This window comes from Melospiza melodia, chromosome W, assembly GCF_035770615.1.
Source record: "Melospiza melodia melodia isolate bMelMel2 chromosome W, bMelMel2.pri, whole genome shotgun sequence".
Taxonomy (NCBI): Eukaryota; Metazoa; Chordata; class Aves; order Passeriformes; family Passerellidae; genus Melospiza; species Melospiza melodia.
In genome coordinates, this window is record NC_086225.1 from 49,356,649 (window position 1) to 49,369,016 (window position 12,368).

General features: G+C 48.7%; 2 long non-coding RNA genes across 2 annotated transcripts; both read left to right on the plus strand.

Moving 5' to 3' along the window:
* Window positions 1-3,638: 3,638 nt before the first annotated feature.
* LOC134431504 (uncharacterized) lies at window positions 3,639-4,496 on the plus strand. The gene is made up of 3 exons (XR_010031003.1): window positions 3,639-3,703; window positions 3,853-3,928; window positions 4,046-4,496. It is a non-coding gene; the product is annotated as an uncharacterized LOC134431504 (long non-coding RNA).
* A 291-nt stretch (window positions 4,497-4,787) lies between these two features.
* Window positions 4,788-6,211, plus strand: LOC134431503 (uncharacterized). The gene is made up of 2 exons (XR_010031002.1): window positions 4,788-4,827; window positions 5,664-6,211. It is a non-coding gene; the product is annotated as an uncharacterized LOC134431503 (long non-coding RNA).
* The last annotated feature ends 6,157 nt before the right edge of the window (window positions 6,212-12,368 follow it).

Here is a 12,368-nt window from a genome sequence, read left to right on the forward strand (position 1 = left end):
CTCTTGCATTTCCTTCCACTAAAAATCCAGGAAGTGAAGAATGCGCCCTAATGTGAGAAACAAAATATGGATTAGTTCTATATTGCAAAGTTATAAAAAGACATGAAAGCCAACGATGTAAAGTTTCATTACTAACATCCTTTAAAATGGAACCTTCTATTCTCCTGACTACATTAGCAACATAAGCAGAATCTGTGACCAAATTAAAAGGCTGAGGAAACAGTATAAACTATAAATATATATAAAATATCAACTATCCATAAGAAGGAATAAAAGCTCTGTGTCACGTGCAGCAGTAGAAAATTTCAGGCTCCCAGGGAATAAATAGTTTTCTTTAAATCATTTTCGTTTTGGAGTTTTTTTTTTTACTCCCGGGTAGCCTGAAAGTTTCTACTGCTGCTTTTTTATTCTAAAGGTGGAAAGGTAAACCAAGATCAGAAATACAAGAAAGGCAAAGGGAAGGATAGGGAAGGATAGGGAAGGGAAGGGAAGGGAAGGGAAGGGAAGGGAAGGGAAGGGAAGGGAAGGAAAGGAAAGGAAAGGAAAGGAAAGGAAAGGAAAGGAAAGGAAAGGAAAGGAAAGGAAAGGAAAGGAAAGGAAAGGAAATGAAAGGAAAGGAAAGGAAAGGAAAGGAAAGGAAAGGAAAGGAAAGGAAAGGAAAGGAAAGGAAAGGAAAGGAAAGGAAAGGAAAGGAAAGGAAAGGAAGCAGGAGAGCAAGAAGGAAGGGAAGTGGTGAAAAAAAAAACCGAGTGAAAAAAGTAAAAAGAGTTGGAGGGAAAAAGAGAGGGCATTCGGGAGGAGCGGTGTTGCCTCAGGTGCTTCCCCGCCCTGGGGCGAAGGACCCGTTTGATGCCCGGGAGGGACTGCAGCTCCCGGTGGCGGGGGACGGAGCCGTGGCTGTCAGCCCGAGACTACAACTCCCGGCAGGCCCTGCTGCCAGCGCGGCGTGTGACGCAACGGCTGACGCGGCACATGAGTGGCTGGCGTGCCAGGCGGCCGCGCGGGGCTGTGCGCGCGCAGCTGCCGGCGCCTCTCCCGCGCGGGACAGCGACGCTGGAGGGGCGCAGCCTCCGTCTGGCCGCCCGCACCGAGCTGAGCAGCGCGGAAGGAGCGTCCGCCCGGTTCCTCGGCGTCACTCAGCGGTGCCGGGGGCGGGGGCGCTTCCGCCCGCCGATGGCGGAGGGCGAGGAGGTGCTTTGCTGCCGCGGGCCGGGAGCTGCAGGAGCCGTCCCGGGCGAGCGGCGCCGGGCGCTCCCGCGGTCCCGGTGGGGCGGCTGCCCTCGGGCTGGCGGAGGCGCCGGAGGAGCCCCCGAGCTGCAGCCGTCTCCCTCGGGCTGCTGCCGGTGCTGCGGGCGGCGGCGGCTCCGCCGCGTGTTGGGTGCTGCGAGCAGGGAGCGCTGCGATATCGCCGGCATGACGGGGCTGCTGCCTGCGTTAGTGCTCGCGGCTCTTTGTGCCATGGAAACGGATGGAGCGGCACTGAGCGGGACACCCAGAGATGGCCGGGAGAATGCCCAGCGCAGAGAGCGGGCGGGCTGTATGCTTCGGATGGCACAGGTGCGAGCTGCAAAGTCACCCCCCCTTCCGCCCCTGCCCTCCCGAGCCCCGGGGAAAATGCTTTCCAGCATTGTCGAGCTTCTGAAAGACAAAACTTGTGATTTGACACTAGCATCCAGAAAAGGTTTCTGTCTAGATTAGCAAATGCCTGAATTGTTCTTGGTTATATCCCATGACCGGTTTTAGGCAGTGACTTTATACTGCTTTTAGGATTTTCTTGTACACTGGTGAGAAAATAGGCAGGTCTGATAGTGGTTTCACTTTTTTTCTACTTCACGTTCCATAAGATTCTTTTATCCAAGCGATTGTTTTAAAATTCTACTGTAAGCGTTTGTGGTTCACTTTTTTTTTCTTTGCAGCACCCGGGCCTTTTTTTTTTCTCTAAATCAGGAGTAAATATAGCTGAGTAAAATTACCTTGGTTATCTTCCTTCTTTTTAAACTTAATTGTTTTTATTAATAATTCTATTTGAATATGCAGAAAAAGTGGGTATGTCCTGTAATCTATGCTGGCTTTTCTCGTTTACAGGGTACTCACAAAATATGTCTCCCTTAGTGTCCCACAGAAACATTCTGGGTGAAATCTGAATTAAGGTATGTGTTTTCAAATAAGTAATCAGTTTAGATATTTGCCTGTGTACCTTTTCCTGTAATTCAGAGCTTGCGTTCTGTGGGTTTTATGATAAACCTGTAAAACATCTAAGAATGGTTTTGCAAGTCTGAATCGTTGAAGGCAGCAATAAGTGGATTTAGAGCCTGTTCTTGAGCAGACAAAGGGAAAAAGTGTGACTTTGATGCTGAACTTGTCATTTTTCATTTGACTTGCCTTTAATTATTGAAGAAGAGAGAGAACTAGGAAAAGAAATAGAATTGGTTATTGAGCACTCCTAAAAAGCTCACCATGATTCTGTGTAGAGCCAAAGTGAAGGATGATGGAACAGAGCTCTGTGCATTAGAAGGAAATAAACCTGATGTCCACACAGAGTCTTACTAATTTCTGTTTTTAAAATGCAAAATAAGTTTAGGAAGTGTTGGAAGTTAGTATTTTGGGAAAGAAATGGCAGTTCCGCAAAACATTCCATTCCATTGAACAGAGGCTCTGGGAACGATTCATGTTGTAACTGCTGTCACTGCAATCAGTTGGTGGTTCAGCCTTGAAACGTGCACTTGGCCTTCTATAAAGCACTGTTTTGTTTGCCTTTCAGTGCTATGAGTCTTGATAAATTGGAGAAGTGCCCAAGAGAAATTCATCATCCTGAGATACAAAAGGTAGGAAGTGACTTTTTTTGGTTTGGTTCTTTTTCTTTATTATTTTCTGGAAATAGAAGTAATTAAGTATAGATAGTACTGGTTTGTTTCTTCCAGTAGCTGATAATACTAATACCAATAATAATAATAATAAGAGTAAAGTAATACTACTTAAACTGTCTTTATTTATCCATTGAACTGGCCATTTCAAATCTAAACTTCTAAACACAAATCTTGTTGAATCTTTAATAGGAGTGGGCTAAAGATCCTGGTTTTGTTTACAGGATTTATTGATTTATTTGTTCATGAAGAGCAAGAGGTAAGTACAAGCCTAACTACCCTCTAGCTCACAGACCTGCCCGGTGAATAGAGCTTTGTTTTTTTGATGGGCTTGTGATGACTTTGAGATCAATTGCTCATTCATTACAGTAAAAAAAAAAAAAAAAATTGTTTTGAACATGACAGCAAAAATAACTTTAAGCACAACTTAATAATAATAGATCACCAATTTTAGTTAATAATTTTATGCTATACTCTTGGGTGAGGGAAGACTCGGACACTCAATATGAGATCAGCAAGCTATGTTTATTGCAGAGAGTATCAGACACTTATACAGCACATAATAAGCTTATGAATATTCTGTAAGCCAAGCGATCTATTGGTTAAACTATACCATCAACTCTTCCTCATTCCTTTGGGCCTACATTCCCTATTTCCCACGTCTCTCTGTCTACTTGTTATCCTACCCAGCTAGGCCCAGGCACACGCTATCTTGCAGGTGCAAAACTCAAACTACCTGTGTTCGGTACTTTCCCAGCTCCTGGTCGGCTAACAAGCGAATGTCTGTGTGACCTCTGTCATGGAGCCATTTCTCCACACTATACTATCAAAGTTTAAAGGTAAATTATTATATATTAGGAGATGGTATAAAGTGTATGTTGTAATGTGTAGGATATATACAAAGATACATACTTGAAAGTCCGTAGAGGAAACAAATTTTTATGCCTTCTGTTTGACTGTTTGTCATATATTTGGTTTTATTTCCCAGGGATCAGTGAATTTTAACTCTGGAGTCCTCTATGCTAAGGATGCTCAGCTTACAGATGATGAAATGTTCAGTAATGGTGAGTTTTTCACCTTCTCCTTCATTGTTTTGCTCATCTGAATAAAAAAAAAAAAGACAAGATTAAAGAAAAAGCAATAGTTTTATTATTTTTACCCTGTTATGTCTGTTTCCTCAGTATTTGCTGGAGCTGTGCTTACCCAAGGTTTGGGTAAAACAAGCTTTGGGTTCCTTCTGTCTCACTGGGAGTTGCCCAATTCAGTTGCATCTGGTGAAATTCACCCTGAGACCTTACAGAACTAGCTCCAACTACGTGAGAGCCATTTGCAGTTCTCTCCAGACACCTGGAGAATGGGCGACGTTTCTGAGGATCCGGCGAGCGTGCTTCTGTCAAAACTCAGTCTGTGAAATTTCTGGGGAAAACACTTCTGTGTCCTGAAGGGTTCAAACTCTGGTGAGGATCCAGTTATCAGGTGCTCACCTGGATGGTTCCAGCTCCCAAAGGTAACACTTGTACTCTTGCCCTGTAGTTTACATCTATTGTATTTTTGTTATTTTGCAAGATTTTTTGTCTTTGCAAAATATTGTGCATTTCACTCTTTGGAACCTCTCAGATGGTTCTTTGGTGCAGCACCACCCCACGGGACACTTGGCTGCTGTCCTGAAGGGGTTGGTCGCTGGAATTGTAAATCCTGGAGAGTTTGTAAGTCTACTGTCCCCAGGGAGGTATCATGCTTTGTTTATTTCTGTTCTGTTGGTTAGGCGCTGCTTTTGTTACAAGTATGAATTTCAAACTGCCCTGTTCTTATTTTAACTGTTTTCCTGGTTCTCTCCGCACGGCAGGGAAAGGCTCTCGTATCCTTGTCGTCGGGCTCGGTGCTGTCCAAGAAGATACAGAGACTAAAAAAATCATAAGAAGCAAATATGACTGCAGGGAAAAGAAGCTGGAGAGAACAGAAGGTGATATTGTTATCCTTACCCTGTATTAGAAACATCCGCTGTGCTTTGATGCTGGCAGCTGCCAGGGGCTTGTTAGCTCTTTGTAGGCAGGTGTAGGTGTTCACTTGTAGGTGTTTTCTCTGGACAAGTCAATTCAAACTTTGCTAAGCTTACATTTGAAAATTACTCTCTAGAACAGTCCAGCATGACATGCTGGATGTCGTCTCCCAGAGGGACCCAAAACTGCCATAAATTTCACAGGGAGGGGTGGGTGTAGAATACTAAAACCTGTCAAAGTTTTCATTTTTATAGGTATTGGCAAAGAAAAGGAATTTATCTCTAAATTCATTTGGAAAGAAACCCTCTCTCTATCCACTTATTTGTATACAGGAATGTAGGAAACTCTGACTAGAGATGGGTAATAGCTTTGAAAATAAAGACATAAGTTTTATCTAGGAATGAACCAATCAAGTGCCCTGAAAGCATGAGAACAGCTGCAGGGGCTGAAGGGAACAGAAAGGGTTCTATCTCATGAACAGAGGTACCTTTTCCTTACAGGTGCTTGTGCTGTAGTTTGGATTCTGCTTCCTAACATTTCTAGTGTGACAGGGTTTACCATAGAGACAATCTGCCAGGAGGTAGCGCTTTGGGGGGTATGACAGTCCTGGGTGTGTATTCTGAACTCCTTCAGAATGTTAGGTTTGGAGTATTTCTTATCTCAGGAAAACAGCAGTCTTTTGCATCTGCATATCAGCTGTTGAAATTTTGGGTTCAATTTCTTGAATCACAAATGTCATAGGATTCCTCCCAGATGGCAGCTGTCATGAAGTATGGCTCTTCTTGGTCTTGGGTTTCAGGGGCTGTTTCCAAAGTGACCTACAGACATTGGAATGAAATCATTATTTACTGTGTAAAAGAATCACTCTCCAAAGCATCAGCCAGGGTCTAAATGTGCCATTCTGCCTTTTAAAAGTACCAACATCACAGGATTTTTCTCAGATTAAAGCTTCCATGGAGTCGGATCTCTCAAGCCTGGCCCTTGAGAATTGTGGGCCTCCTGTGAACTGGTCTTGCCAGAAGGGCTTGCTGAGTTTTCCATTGTGTGGAAAAGAGATCCCATTTGCAGCCTGAAGCCTCATGTTTCCTGTAGGATTTCCACTCCTAGAATTGCACACTTTGAAGGATTTCTTATAGCAGAAGTTTTTTGGGAACTAGGACTCTGGCTGGATTTGGGTCTCTGGACTCTCAGGTGAAGTGACCTTGAGACACTAGGGCGTGCAGATTTCCTTGCTGTTGTAAAGAGCTATTGTTCGCACCCAGGAGCCATGGTCTGAATGGGGGTGTCACCTCTTAAATTTGCAAATGTCACAGGATTTCTTCTAAATGAATGGTGCTAAGAACATAAGGTCTGGCTGGCTTTCGACTTAGAGGCGCCTCCTCTAAATTGGTCTTCAGACGCTAGGTTTGAAAGTGTTCCTACATATGCCAAATAGCCCTTGCTATGCAATTAATAAGCTTCAAATTACCATGGAGTTGCTGCCCCTGCAAAGATTTTGGCAGAGCCTGGTTGTGGTGCCCCACTCCACTCCACCACCCTTAGCAGGTCCTTATGGTTGCATGGGGAATCATCGTGGAGCATGCCAACCCAGCTCCATCCTGGGAACAGCACCTGTATTTTACCCTAAAATTTCTGTCCCATTATAGCTCCTGTTAGGATACAAATGTAACTTCTCGGTTTCCACTGATTTTACCCCCAGTCATCTTTCCATACAGACATTGCTCCACTCCCCAGAGGATTATTGTGAGCAGATGTGAGCTCTGCTGTCCCTTTGGACTGACAAAGACAGAGGTTTTGTCCCAAGTTGCTTTTGAACCTGTCCTGCACCCGTTACGAGTCCTCAGTCTCCTGCAATTTTGTGGGTCAGTCACATGTAAAACAGCACAGCTGGCTGGCATGCTTTGCTCATGAGGGGAGACAAGAGAAGAATCCCTCTGCTCACACCAGACCTGCAGCTGCCAAACCTCACCAAAGCACCTGAGGAGCCCCCAGGGACTGATGGTACAGAAGGGAGGTGATGGAGGACAGCACAGCAGGCAGCCTGCCCTCCATCTGGCTGTGAAGAAGGCAGGGCTGGGAACTGTCAGCAACATCCCAGCAGGTCTGGCTGATGGTGCCACCCTGAGGGCTTCCCCTGCCTTTGGGCAGTCCCAGCTGCTGCAGCTCACTTGACAGAGACTCATTGTCTATACTGTGCTTGGCTGCACTGGAGATGATGAAGCCGAGGACAGCAATGGTTGCCTTCACATCCCCTGACTGCAGATGGGAAGGAGGGCGAGCTCTGTCACCTTGGGAAGGCCTCTGCAGAGTCACTGCTGCCCGTCTCTGGAGCGTGGCTCCATCGGGGGACCGTGGTAAGGACAGCAGTGCTCACCTAACTGCGCACCTGAGGACAGCTTCAGGACCTTGTCATACTGTGGGAGAGCAGAGCTTCACAGTAAACACCAGCTAACACACTGACTGCCAGTGTTAACACTAACAGTTCTTACCTAAATATTAATACTAGTAACACTTACTATGCGTATTATTAATCCTAGTAGAGGCTGGTAGCGTTCTTTAGGCTGAGGCTTGCATGAAGAATACAAAATTAATTAACGTTGCTGATTATGCTATTGTGTTGAAATACTTGGCCTCCACTGCGGTAGCCCCACGCTTACCTCGATGGCCTCCCCCAGCAGGTCCCAAAACACCTGGATGCAGATCAGCTTAAGCTTCACTGATGTGATAAACAGAGTTCACTCTTTATAATTTTTAAAATTTTAATAAAGGATAAAAGGACAAAATAATCCAGCACTGGGATGCTTTTAGCACACAGCCAAAGAGCACAGAGGTAGCTTAAAAACATGTTCACTATATACTGTTACATTGCTGAGGTTACAGGCATATTCATTAACTTACACATTATTCAAACATTCCTTTGACTTTTTGATGTTCCAGGAACTCTCTTGTTTGGTTTTAACCTCTGACTTGTCTGCAGAACGTTCTGTAAATTAGGTCTACATATTTTATTTCTTCCTGTAGTTTTATCCTGTTGCTTCACACTCCCTGATAACACTGATAAGAGTCGATAAATCCTTCCTGGATGCTTAAGCTTTTTGTGTCACTATTATCTTATCACTTGGTAGGGGCAGTCTGCAGTTATAAGAAACAGAATAATTGCTTTACACCATTTTCTGAGTTAGTTACATAGAAGTATTTTAGTTTCTATTTTAACATTTTGCCTACCATATATTTATCACGCTACTATTCACATGAAATATACAGTGCATACATAAACTGGCATATTACACTATACAAAGCAGTTCAAAGTAAGTATAAGTTTTACCACATCAAAATACTTGTAATGCAAAAAGCTAATCTATGAATGTGAAAGCCAGTATTGTTTTATCATCTATAACATCCGACGACGAGGGTGAGCAGCGGGCCCGCAGCAGGCGGAGGGCGGGCAGGGGGACGCGGGCACTTAACTTTGGCCAGGGTGCTGATCTCGGCCAGGCGGGGCAGGCCAAGTCCCCGCAGAAGCGGAAGCACTGCGGTAGAAGAGGCACCCAGAGCCCGCAGCGGGCGCTGCACGCCCTCCCCGCTCCCGAGCCCTCTCCTGACCAAATCGCCGCCGCTCCCTGGTCCGCGCTGCTGTCGCAAAGACGACCCGGAACCCCTCCCGGGCTACACTCCTCTCCGCCTCCTGCCCCGAGTGCCGATGGGGCGCTCCGGTAGGCGCTCTGCGGGGGTCTTTTCGCCGGGATCTGGGCACGAGAGAGGGCCGGAGAAGGGGACGGGGGTTTCGCGAGCGGGACCGCCACCGCCGCCGCCTGCGAGCCCTTCGGGCAGCCCGAGCTCCGCCCCACGCTCCCACGGGCCGCAGCCTGACGGCTCCCAAGCCTGCCAATCACGGCCCGTCTTTCTCTGTCCGCCCTGTCCAATCACAGCCGCCCTTTCAAACCGGAAGCGGTCCCGCCAATCTCAGCCCGCTCAGTCGCGGCTTGACCCGTCAGACTGGCCCCGCTCGCCCGTACGCCTGAGGTGCCGCTCCTGCCACTGCTGCTTTGGGAGCCGGCGGAGCAGTGTCCCTGCTGCCGCTGCCTCGGCAGGCGCTGTTGCGGACGGGAAGGGCGGCCGGGAGCTTCCAGTTCAGGTCCTGGTCGGGATCAGGTTCTGGTCCAGGGAAACGGGCAGGCGGCGGGGAGCGGGCGGACGCGGCCACAGCAATGGCGGCGGCGGGAGCAGCGCTTGAGGGGACCGCGGGGAGTCGCGGAGCAGAGCGCGGCGGGAATGGGCGGGCTGGGATTGGTGGAGCCGGCAGGCGCTGCCTCGGGTTGTGATTGGCTGGCTGTCCGCCCGTGGGGCATAAATAGCGTGCGTTGGGGCGGCAGTGGCGTCAGTTCGGCGGTGAAGCTGGGAGAGACGGGAGCTGCAGATGCGCGATCTGAGGAGCGGCGCTGCGCCAGGACGGGACCCCCGCGGCAGCTGATCCGGGGAGCGCTGGTGAGCACGGACGCGACGCCTGCGGCAGTATCTGGGGGCCGGCCGTGTCCAGTTCTTTCTGCCGCGCCCTGCGTGGCTCGGGTAGCCGGCGGCTGGTGTGGGGCCTGGAGTGGCGCGGTGGGGGGGGGGGGCACCGCCTGCTGTCACTGGGGACTGGGAAGTAGCCGCTTCGCGGTTTCTGGATTTAAAGAAATGTTCAGAATACGAGGAATAAAGCTTGCTTTTTGTATTTTTATTACTTTATTTTGTTTTTACTTGTAATGTTTTTCTTTTAATTGTGTTATTTTAGTATTGCCCGTTTTAATACATCTTTTTGGTTTGATTTGTTTTCTTTACTGGATATCTCATGTTAATTCGGTAAGGGTTGTGGGACTGGGGCTGAAACACCAGTTGTGAGAGCAGTGGGGACATAAAACCCCAGGGTGTGGAATAATGATTTTGGCATGAGTCAGGCCCAAAACAATGTGGAGTGGTGGAAATGCTGAGGCCAGATAAATGCCATGGGAGGAAGGCATGGAGCTACAGCACAGGGCCTGCAGGTTATTCCTGGGGGTTCCCAGCCCCTGCCCTGTGGTACCAACGAGGGGCTGAGGGTGTGGGGGCTCAGAGGGTTCTAGGGCCCAAGAACCAGCCCAAGAGTGCCTTTTGGGATGGGGAGGAAGGAGTCCAGTGGCTCTTCCCAGCCCCTGGAGCTGCCTGAGGGGAGGTGAGGGGGCCTTTGTGCACGTGCTGGGCAGAGAGCCAGGGTGAGGGGGAGGGTGGATGTTGAGCTTCAGGCCTCCAGTGTCCCCAGAGTTGGGATGCCACTTAGGGTTGCCACTTAGGGCTGGGTGGGTGGATGGGACAGCTTCTAGAGACACTGAAATTGAAATGATGGCAGTAACTGATTTGTGGCCTTATGAACAGCCCCAAGGTGCAGTGAGAAGCATGAGCAGCTTTTAGCTGCAGCCAGTAGGAAGCTGAGGAGCTGCAGCTGAGGCAGAAGAGCTGGAGGAGACAGAAATATGGTAGGGTTTGATGTAAAACCTCTGTGGGGCTGGGATAGGGATTGTGGAGTGGGGAGGTGAACTGCATGGTTGGAATTGAAATTGCTGTAAGGGCTGTGATCTGAGCTCAAGAACTAGAGCTAAAACAAAGATCCTGTCCTGAGAAGCACAAGTAGTATTGTGTGGCACTACTGCGAAAATGTTGAGCAGGAAGTGTAAGAGAAGAGCTGGCAGTTAAATAAAGCTTGTGGGACTGGAGCTGAAATCACTGGGGACGGGGTGGGGACTGCAGTGCTGCAGAAACCGTCACTGCTAGAAGGGATACTCACTGTGGATCTGAGGACTAAACGCAGAATGGGACACAGAGCTGGAAGAAGGGAGCTGGCAGTAAAATAAAGCTTGTGGGTCAAGAACTGAAAGAGCTGGAATCACTGGGCCTGGTCTTATCATTGTGGGACTAGGATCGGGTCTGCACACAACATGGGAACTATAGGGCTGGCACAGAGACGATAAAATAAAGCTTGTGGGACAAGAGCTGAAAGAGCATAAATCACTGGGCCTGCTATTGTCATAATTGTGGCACTGGTATTTTGTGTGTTAATGTGTTAATTGCAGCTTAACACATCACATCAACCTTAAGGCTGGTAAAGGCAGTGTATTGTTCTTGCGCCGAGATCACTGTAGGCCTGTGACAAGGATGCAGGGGGTGGGTATTGCCACTAATAGTAGAACAGGATGTGTGGAGTGGGGAAAGGGGGCCGCAAGCTTGCGCCTGAATACCCCGTCGATGGTAGAATATTGCCTGTGCCTGTGAGGGCACCTCTTGGGGCGCACTGTGGGGCTGGGAAGTGGACTGCGGGGCTGGCAATTTGAATGAAAATGGCAAAGGCACTAGACCTGTGAACGGGGCTGCGGGCATCCAGGAGAACTTATGCAGGGGTGTGCAAAGTGACTGGGGACTGCTCGGTGGGAGCTAAAATCACTGCGGGGCTAGCATATGGATGGTGGGGTGGGCTTCCAGAGGCTCGTCCAGAGCTGAATTGTCACCGAGCTGGAGCCAAGAGCCAGATGCTGCCATTTGAAGCTGGAGAAACACAGAGCTGGGGCTGGAAGAAGAGAGCTGGCAGTAAAATAAAGCTTATGGGTCAAGAGCTGAAAGAGCTGGAGTCACTGCGCCTGCTCTTGTCATCCTTTGGGGACTTGAATTGTAGCTTAACACATCACAGCAACCTTAGGGCTGGTAAAGGCAGTGTATTGTTCTTGCGCCGAGATCACTCTAGGCCTGTGACATGGATGCAGGGGCTGGGTATTGCCACTAATAGTAGAACAGGATGTGTGGAGTGGGGAAAGGGGGCCGCAAGCTTGCGCCTGAATACCCCGTCGATGGTAGAATATTGCCTGTTCCTGTGATGGCACCTCTTGGGGTGCGGCTGAAATCTCTGTGAGGCAGGGAAGTGGACTGCGGGGCTGGCAATTTGAATGAAAATGGCAAAGGCACTAGACCTGTGAACGGGGCTGCGGGCATCCAGGAGAACTTATGCAGGGGTGTGCAAAGTGAGTGGGGACTGCTCGGTGGGAGCTAAAATCACTGCGAGGCTAGCATATGGATGGTGGGGTGGGCTTCCAGAGGCTCATGCCAGAGCTGAATTGTCGCCGAGCTGGAGCCAAGAGCCAGATGCTGCCATTTGAAGCTGGAGAAACACAGAGCTGGGGCTGGAAGAAGAGAGCTGGCAGAAAAATAAAGCTTATGGGTCAAGAGCTGAAAGAGCTGGAGTCACTGCGCCTGCTCTTGTCATCCTTTGGGGACTGGAATTGTAGCTTAACACATCACAGCAACCTTAGGGCTGGTAAAGGCAGTGTATTGTTCTTGCGCCGAGATCACTCTAGGCCTGTGACATGGATGCAGGGGCTGGGTATTGCCACTAATAGTAGAACAGGATGTGTGGAGTGGGGAAAGGGGGCCGCAAGCTTGGGCCTAACAACCCCGTCAATGGTAGAATATTGCCTGTGCCTGTGATGGCACCTCTTGGGGT